The sequence below is a fragment of the Lepidothrix coronata genome, unplaced genomic scaffold, assembly GCF_001604755.1.
Source record: "Lepidothrix coronata isolate B3197 unplaced genomic scaffold, Lepidothrix_coronata-1.0 Scaffold285, whole genome shotgun sequence".
Taxonomy (NCBI): Eukaryota; Metazoa; Chordata; class Aves; order Passeriformes; family Pipridae; genus Lepidothrix; species Lepidothrix coronata.
Genome location: NW_016690465.1, coordinates 114,483 through 123,945, shown reverse-complemented (window position 1 = coordinate 123,945; position 9,463 = coordinate 114,483). Strand labels below are relative to the sequence as shown.

Here is a 9,463-nt window from a genome sequence, read left to right as displayed (position 1 = left end):
CGGGGCCGGGAGCGGGGCCGGGAGCGGGGCCGGGAGCGGGGCCGGGAGCGGGGCCGGGAGCGGGGCCGGGAGCGGGGCCGGGAGCGGGGCCGGGAGCGGGAGCGGGAGCGGGAGCGGGAGCGGGGCCGGGAGCGGGGCCGGGAGCGGGGCCGGGAGCGGGGCCGGGAGCGGGCAGGGCCGGGCAGAGCCGAGCGAGCCGGGCTGGGCCGAACCCAACAACGGCGGCGGACCCGCCGGGCTGCGGCCCGGGCGAACAGCGGGCAGGAAACGCTACCGGAAAGAAGCACGGGCGAGCGCCGCGGCCGGCGGGAGGTCAGAGGGCGGAGGTGAGGAGGAGCCGCTTCCCGGTGAGGTGAGGAGGGAGCGGGCGGAGCGCGGAAACAGCCCCCAAAACCCCCTTCCCGACCCCCTGCCCTGCCTCAGCCCCCCTCAGGCCCCTCCGTGCCTCAGTTTCCCCCTCCCGGGGGTCCGGGCGCGCTCCCCTCCCCCCTCCGTATTTTTAGCGATAATCGAAAAGGAATTTGGGAAAATCTTTCCTGCAGGGTCGGGAGAAGGTGCTTGTTGGAAAAAGGGTTAAAATGAGGGAACATGTAAAGGGATTGATGGGAACGTGGAGTAAAATACTCCAGTTCTGGGGTACCAAAGGTGCGAAGCCAAGAGTGGGGAGGAGGGAAGGAATTAAATCACCTGCTCTGCGGGGTCGGGATAAGGACTAACAGGGAATACCTGAAGGGAATGCTGGGAACATGGAGTGTTCTGTCGCCCGGGGTTTGTGCCGAGCGCTCGGGAAGCAGAAGGATCCCGGGGGGCTCTGAGCTCACAGCCCGGGTCCTGCCCCGGGACCGCCCCGGGCTCGGGGGTTCGGTCCGGACTCGGGATCAACTTCCCCGTGCGAGTCCCGATGAGCGTTTTTAGGTTGTGTTTAATACAAAGAACAAGGAGCTGTTTGGATGCCGGAGCGACCGTGGGCTGTGCTCGGGAGAACCCCGAGGAAAGGGCTCCGGAAGGATTCCGGAGTTTCCTGAGTGCGACATCCACGTGTTTTCCAGGATCGTGGGAAGACAGACCAAGTTTCTTTTCACGAAAGGGGCAGAGACGAGGCGGGAGCTCCCTCTGTGAAACCAGGACGGGGTGGTAAATTTGGGATTACGCGGGGCTGTTGTGTAATGCAGAAAGGAGATTAGCTGGGATTGGGATGAGAGGAAAACACCCCGGGATGTTCCGGGAACGTCCCCCAGCCCAGCTCTGCTCCGTTTCCAGGTACAACCCTGAACTTGGCACAGGGCTGTTTGTTTTCCCAGTCGTGAGTCAAATATCACAGCCCAAAAGGAGCAAAGAACAATCGGGGATTGTGTCAGGAGCACTAAAATAGTGTTTTGAGTGTCAGGATCGTGGTGATGAATGAACCTGTCAGGCTCTCGCTGAGTTACTCGGTGCTATTTTCAGGCAGGGGGTTGCTGGGCCTGTCTGGCGTCAGAGTTTGGATCACTGTGCACCAAAAAGTCCTGGTTTTTTTTCTCTCTGATGAGCAAAGAGTTCAGAAAATAGAACAGGTGCAGCTGGAGGAGCAAAAATAGCTTTACCTGCCTGTAGTGGAACGTTGTGCGTGAGGAGGGGCTGGGGAGGAGCAGCAGCACAGCAATTCCAGTGGATCCTGTGACCCAGGAATCCTTTCCAGGCCGGGGGGCTGCAGCACCTTCCTTCCCTTTTACAAGAGACTTTCTCCAGCGAGCTGTGGCTGGAGGTGGAGGCACAATTCCCTGCCCTGGGAGCAAGGGGGGACTGATGGTGCTCGGCACGAGGGACCAACGAGACTGAAAGTAGGTGTAGACTGAGCTTTCCAGGCATTCCTTGGCTCTAATGCCTGGGGTTATAATTCCTCTGAATCCCTCTTCCCCCTTGCACAGTGCATTGAGGGGTGAGAGAGAGAGGCTGAAGGAGCACTGAGCTGTTCTGTGGTGCTGCAGCCTCGGGGAGTGTTCCTGCTCACATCCCAGGTACCCACACCGGGGAGGAACAGGGAGTGAAAGGTGCTTGGCTTGGAGGGAATCTTTCAGTTCCTCTCTTCAGGTGAAGACACAGCCCTGGTGGCTCAGAACAGCTGTGGCCTTTTGGCATAACTGGGCTCCCCTGGGAAAAAATGAACTTCTTCCGGGAAAAGAGGGATTTTAGCTGGAGTGAGAGCACGGTAGGGAGGGGAGCAGCAGTGCAGTTCCTTGGGAAAATCTGAATTAATCTTGTGTGGAGCATTGTGAGAAAGGGATAATAGTGGGTTTGTTTCCCAGAGACAATGTCCGAGTCAGACTGTGGGACTTGCTGCCTCACAGAGGGGTTTGGGGATCGTTTCTGTGTCGGGAAGAAAGAGCAGAGTGATTTCCTGAGCCTGGCTTCCTAATGGTGGTTATTAGAAAGGATAATATTTGTTGTGTGATGCTGGAGATGCCAAACGCTCCCTCTCGGGGCTGGGAGCCCTGGAATTTGGTGTGTTCAGCCTTTCCTGGTGTTCCTGCTGTGACCCAGAGCCTGTGCAAAGCCAATCCCATGGAGATGTGTCACCTTACGGGTGCTGTGTCCCTCCTGCCTTCCCAGGCCACTTCCCAAGCCCCAAAGATCTGGGAGTGCAGAGTTTTTAACCATGAAAACTGTCCTGGTTGAGGGTTTGGGGTTTATTTCTGAGGGAACAGTGCAGGGAAATCCGTGCTGGGGGTTGTGTCTGAGCTCTGGCTCTGGCCTTCCTGGCCGTGTTGTGGTGCTGAGTGGCTGCTCCAGGAGGGGGGATCTCCAAGGGCTGTGTTGTGGTGGTCCCAGGCTGCTCCAAGGGCTTCCCAGGTGGACTTTGTCTGAAAAAGGCAGAGCTGGAGCTGGGCAGAACCTTCCCAGTGCTGGTTGAACACTGCTGAGCCCTCCTGCCCTGGGAGTTGTTCAGACCCACGGGTCATTCCAGTCCTCCTTTGAGGAGCAGCAAGGCCACCTAAGGAGGATTAAGATAAAATTCAAACCCGACTCTCAGAGGGCATGGAGGGACACAGAGATTGTTCTGGGAACGCCCTCTGGGACAACCACCCTCGGTTCCCTCTTCCTCCCTGTTTTGGGCATCTTGGATGTGAGCAGGAACACTTCAAGAAGGTAGAGGAGGAAAGAACACAGGGGAAAACTTAGGCTGGCACCCCCAAAACCAGAGTGTTCAGCATCTCTGGGCTCTTGGTGAGCAACTGGTGGTGGTGACAGGCCACGAAAAGGAAGAGCAGCTTTGTGAGCTGTCGTTGCAGGGAGGTATTTCTGTCTTGTGTGCTCAAAGTACGGACTAAAAAACCCTTCCAGGCTTCAGGAGGCGTCTCCTGAGCCACAGAACCTCGGTGGGGCTTTGCAGTCCCCAAGGGGAGCGAGCAGTGGGTGTGGGTGAGGGTGTGGGACACAGGGGATGGGGAAGAGCAGTCCTGCTGAGATCCTGCAGCAGGCAGGGGATGGTTGGGGAACTCCTGCCAGGGGGCAGGGCGTGTGGAGCAGCCGGTGCCGCTTGGCCACGGGCACTGCCTTGGCAAGGGCAGTTGGCTCTTTCTAGGACAAGGTGTCAGGGCTGTTTCTGGCTGCAGTCACGGATCCAGTGAGATTTGATTTCCGTGCCAAAAAAACTGCTCAAGTAGGTGAGGCTGAAAAAACCCAGAGCCTCAGAAGGTGCCAGTCTGTGATGGATAAAAATGTGGTTAAATAAACCCACTCAGAGCAGCGGTAACACCCCCAGTGAGGGGTCTGGGTGTGCTGAGAGGGGCTGGGGGGTCTCAGTCACCACTGCAGGGGCAGTGACTGTGCAGGTCAAAGCTGTAAATGGCACAGAGAGGGAAGGGCTGCACCGTGGCCGGTGACTGAAGAGGGACAGGGGGGTTTGAGGAATTCAGTGTGGCCCGAAGATGGGCTGCAGGTCACAGGGGCAGGGGTGAGGGTTGGGGTTCCAGCAGAACCAGCCAGCTGCAGGCACCAGGGTAACTGAGGAGGTGTAATCCCTCATGGAAGGAACCTGGTGAGCTCCTGTGGGGAGGGGAGGAGGGGCTGTGGGAGTGTTGAGTGTGAGAGTTGGGCAGGAGGCTGCAGGATGTGAGGTGATGTTTCTGGCCCCGGCAGTGATGAGGTGTCACGGGGACACCCCTCGTGTGGCTCTGGGGTGACACTGGTGGAGTGACCCAGACAAGTGCAGAGAGTGTGAATCAGCCCAGCCTGTGCAGAGTGTGAGGGGGAGGTTGTGTGTCCTGGGGAGATTGAGGGGACACTCCAGGAATTTACTGGTACAAGGAGCATCCTGGTTTGTGTCACCAGGTGTGACACAGGCCCAGGGCAGTGCCCACCCCTGTGCTGGCACTGCTGAGCCACCTCCAGTCCTGGGGGCAGTGCTGGGCCCCTCAGGACAGGACATGGAGGGACTGGAGCTGTGCAGGGAAGGGAAGGGAGCTGGGAAGGGGCTGGAGCAGCAGGAGCAGCTGAGGGAGCTGGGGGGCTCAGCCTGGAGCAAAGGAGGCTCAGGGGGGACCTTCTGGCTCTGCAACCCCCTGACAGGAGGGGGGAGCTGGGGGTGGTTGGGCTCTGATCCCAGGGAACAAGGGACAGGAGGAGAGGGAACGGCCTCAGGCTGTGCCAGGGGAGGGTCAGGTTGGATTTTGGGACAATTCCTTCTTGGAAATGGTCATCCAGCCCTGGCAGAGCTGCCCAGGGCAGGGGTGGAGTGCCCATCCCTGGAGGGATTTCAAAGCCCTGTGGATGTGGCACTTGGGGACATGGGCAGTGGTGGCCTTGGCAGTGCTGGGGGTGGTTGGACTCGATGATCCTGGAGGGCTTTTCCAACCTCAGTGATTCCAGGTTCCAGGTGCTGCTCCTGGCTCTGTGTGCCCGCTGGGAACAGCACTGAGGGGGTTTAAATGGCAGGGAGAGCCCAGGTGAAACGTCCCCAAACCCTGTGTAAGGCCTGGGACCTGCAGCCATTGCTCAGGGTGGCTGAGGAGTCTCCAGCTGCTTAGGAGCAAATGGGATAACGGTCCCTTGGGAATGATCTGAGTGGAACTCGTGATGCTCTGGGTGAGGGGCACGAGGTGGAGCCCTCAGAGTCCCCTCAGGCCTGGCTGCTCTCCCTGGTGAGCTGTAATTGCTGCCCAGGGTCTGGCAGTGCTGTGGCTCCCTGAGCATGGTGGGGCAGGAGGGAGGCAGGGGGAGAAGGGCCTTTCCCTGCAGGCAGGGTGAGGGACAGGGACGGGGAGAAAAGTGGTGTGTCCTTCAGTGCAGCCTGGGGTGGCCTTGAGTGAGGCCCAGAAATCTGCCAGGGCTGTGCTGAAGGGTTTGTCTGGATTTTAGGCAGTTCCTGTTCTCTTGTGGGGAGTCGGGGCAGCTCTGGGGAGGGTTTGAGTCTCGTGTAGTGCTGGAAACTCAGAAATGACACCGAGCGTGGATCTGACAAAGTGACCACTTCAGAAATTACATTTCCTGGGTTGGAAGGGACCTTAAAGCCCATCCAGTGCCACCCCTGCCATGGGCAGGGACACCTTCCACTCTCCCACGTTGCTCCAAGCCCCATCCAACCTGGCCTTGGACACTTCCAGGGATGCAGGGGCAGCCACAGCTTCTCTGGGCAACCTGTGCCAGGGCCTCCCCACCCTCACAGGGAAGAATTCCTTGAACAGTCCTGTCCCAGTCCCAGCCCCTGAGGACCCCACTCCTCACTGGTCTCCCCTTGGACACTGAGCCATTGACCACAGCTCTGAGTGTGACCATCCAGCCCATTCCTCATCCACTGAGTGTCCCATCCATCGATCCATGTCTGGGCAGTTCAGAGACAAGGATGTTGTGTGGGACAGTGTCAGGTGCTTTGCACAGGTCCAGGTGGATCGTCCCAAAGCATTTTACCCATTTCACACCCCGAGCAGGAGGCTGGGGCTGAGCTGCTCCTCCTGTCTGGTGGAGAGGATTGGAGAAGGGCAGCAGCAGAAGCACCACCTGTAGCAGGAAGAGCAGAGCAGTGCAGGGCTGTGCTGGGCCAGCTGTTTGCACAAGGCTTCAGCCAGGGGGAAGGCATTGATGGATTCCTCCTGTTTGATCCTGGCTCTGGGCTGGGCTGTACCCCAGGGAGAGGGAGCTCTGGGGTGTAACTGCACGGGGGTGTTGCATCAGTCTGGTATTTTTAGGAGACAGTGATTCCCCAGCCACTTGTGGAGCAGCTACTCTGATGAACAGAAAGGAGATTATCCCCAAGGGGTCACGTGGGATGTGTTGCATAAGGACATTTGCCAGGGCGGGCTCGGCCCCTCGGGGTTCCTGTGGATCCAGAGCTGGCCTGGGGTGGCACAGACGGGACCATCCTTTGGGCACTGGCAGCCAGTGCCACGCTGGGCACAAGTGGCTCCTGGAGCCAGAGGAATCTCCTGGAGCCAGAGGAATCCTTGGCTTGGCTCGGCAGGGCCCCCCGGCTCCCTTCCCAGAGGTTTATCCCCGGCTTTGCAGCCACGTGACAGGGACAGTGTCCTGGGGAAGGGATCTCCCAGCTTAGAGGGGTTATTTTGAGCTGCTGCTCTGTGGGTTGGTGCTGAATTATCCCGGGATGAGTTATCCCAGGGATATCCCTTCCTGGCTCTGCTTCCTCCACTCACTGCTAAAATCTTTTCCAGCTGGAGAAGTCTTCCCATACTTCTTTGTTTTGTGGAAGCTACTCCACACCTTTGATCATCCCGGAACTTCTGAGCACCTTTTCCAGTTCCCCTCCTTCGTGGGATGCTGAGGAAGGGGAGGAATGCCCAGTGCTGTGTGTGGCACTGAGCACGGATTTCATGCTGATCCCATTCCATCCCAAACAGTTCCTAACACACAGTTTCCTTTAGTTTAACTGCATCAGGCCACACTTTCAGGGAATTAAGGATCAGGACCCCTGGATGTTGTTTTCCCTGTGTGCATCACGTCCCGTTCCCTGGATTTGAACTTCCCAAGGCACTTGGTGTGGGGTTGTTTCTCCCAAATCTCCGGTCGGCTGGACCTTGCCCAGGAGTAACATGCAACTCAAAGGGTTACTTATCTCAGCACTGCACCTTTTTTCCAGGGAAGCTGAGTCTCCCATGCACCACTTCCCTCTGGGAGTGCCCCATCCCCTCCCGCTGGTGTTCCAGACATTCCTCACGATCCACACAGCAGGAACAACACTGGGAGGATCTCTGGGGGACTGAATAGTGGTGGATTGGTTGCTCTTACTGACAGAGGAGTTCAGAGTAAAATGTGTTGGATGGGAAGTGCTGAACTTGGTGGTTTCTGGGATAAAGTGAAGGAATTGCCACTTCAGAGTCAGCTCCGTGTTTGCCAGGAGATGCTGGAGGAGGTTTAGAGGCGTTGGGAAAAGTCTTTTCTAAAGGGTGTTCTGACACCCCTTGTTTAAAGTTTGTCGGTTTGTAGCACTTGGGAGTTTGATCCTCTTCTGTTTTTGTGACAAATCCCAAACTTCTGTGTTCCATGGCTCCTCACAGGGGACACCCTGTCACCTCGTCCACACCAAGTTGTTGTCTGGTGCTGCTGGGAGTGTTTCAGGAGGAAGGACGGACATTGGATAGAAACCACATTCCAGGAATGACTCCTCCAAGGCAGGAGTTCAGCTGAGGTTCTTCTCTTGTGGCAGAAAAGTTCAAAAAATGTCCTGAAAACAGGTTTGGAAACTGATTTTGGATGCCAGCCCCTGTTTTGGGGCAGATAATGTTATCTGGGATGTAGAGATTATTGAAGTGTTCTCTTTGAATCTGTCATTGCTGCTCAAGCATTTTAAGATATGGTTAATAACTTGTAAAATGAGCGAAATACCACTTGTAAAATGGGATCTGTTTCAGACAACCTCTGGGTTTTTAAACTCAAAACATAAATGAATGTTGTCGAGGGGGGAAAACAGGCACAAAGGTGAGAGTGAAGGGAGTTTGCACATTTTGGGTGTCAAATCCGGTTCAAAAACCTGTTCCAGACTTTCACCACTGGTTTAACCACAGAGCTGGAGTGGAGGGAAGGCAGACTGAAATCTAATTTATTGAGGAGTTTCTCCTTCTTGAATATGAAAAGTAACCCTTCTGTGCTTAACAATCCACTGGGGCTTTCCAGGCTGAGCCTGGTTCCTGGCGGAGCAGTGCTGGGGGAGCAGTGCTGGGATTAACCCCTTGCACACCCGGAGCAGTGCTGGGGGAGCAGTGCTGGGATTAACCCCTTGCACACCCCGGAGCAGTGCTGGGATTAACCCCTTGCACACCCCGAGCAGTGCTGGGATTAACCCCTTGCACACCCCAAGCAGTGCTGGGATTAACCCCTTGCACACCCCGGAGCAGTGCTGGGATTAACCCCTTGCACACCCCGGAGCAGTGCTGGAGCCCCTCGGGGCTGTGCAGGGCTGGGATTTTCCCATAGGAAGTGTTCTGTTCCCTGTGACCTCCCTGTCCCCTCACAGCACAAAGCACGTTATTCTTCCCCTGGGACTGCGAGGGGAGAGCAGGACCCTGGTGTTAGAGCCCTTTGTGCAGCAGCTCTGAGAAGGGAGGTTTGTCCTCAGCCTGGCTCTTGTTTTCCCACCTCTGAAGTCCTCACAGGAATGTTTCATCCCTGGCCCTCGCTGGGCCAGAACCCACACTTGCTGAGGAGAGGGAGAGCTGGGTTCCTGAGGTCTGGGCCTCTCCTCCTTCCCCTGCTCCCCTTTGCTGCTGGTGGGATTTGGGGGCTCCGTGGCAGCTGACATGGTCAGGGATCCCTTGGTGGGATTTGAGAGCTCTGTGGCAGCTGACACAGTGAGGGATCCCTTGTGGGATTTGGGGGCTCTGTGGCCTCTGACATGGTCAGGGATCCCTTGGTGGGATTTGAGAGCTCTGTGGCAGCTGACAAGGCCGGGGATCCCTCTGAGCACCTTGAGGCCCTGAACCACCTCCAGGAAAGGGCAGAAAAATGCAGGTGTTTTGCTGGTGTGAGTGATCCGACATCTGGCTGTTTGCACCTCCAGGGGCACTGATTTCCCATGTTTTTGGGTGTCTGTGGTGCTGAGTTCCAGCATTCCTGTGGAATCACCGAGGTGCTGAGGGCTCAGGAGAGGCTGGAACCATTTGCAGGTTGAGGGGAGGCCGTGGGTCGTGGATTCCTCTGCTCTGTGTGTGCTGGAATAGCCTGGGAGTGTGTGCAGCACCAATAACTCAGTCCCTGAGGCTGTGGGCACACCCTGTGTGCCGGGAAGGAGGTGGCACATGTCCCATTTGGACCCTCCATTCCTGGCTCTGGATCCGAGCTGGAGCACACATCTGATGTTCCTCATTCACAGAGTGAATTCCCAGTGCTCTGGCTGATCCTGTCTCCAGCAGCATCAGTCCTGCTGCTCCCACTTGTCCTGGGGCAGCTCTGGAGACAGAAGGTTGCTCTGATCCTCAGGAGCTGGTGCTGGATTGCTGGGTGTTGGATGGATGGATGGATGGATGGATGGATGGAT

The 9,463-nt window shown here is 57.1% G+C and overlaps 1 protein-coding gene across 1 annotated transcript in view; it reads left to right on the top strand.

Annotated features, from left to right (window-relative positions):
- The first annotated feature begins 181 nt into the window (after nt 1–181).
- Nucleotides 182–9,463, top strand: part of SCAP (SREBF chaperone) — a 55,240-nt gene continuing 45,958 nt past the window's right edge. Inside the window, exon 1 of the mRNA XM_017836825.1 lies at nt 182–352. The gene's annotated coding sequence lies outside the window, so the exon portion shown is untranslated. The remainder of the gene's footprint in view (nt 353–9,463) is intronic.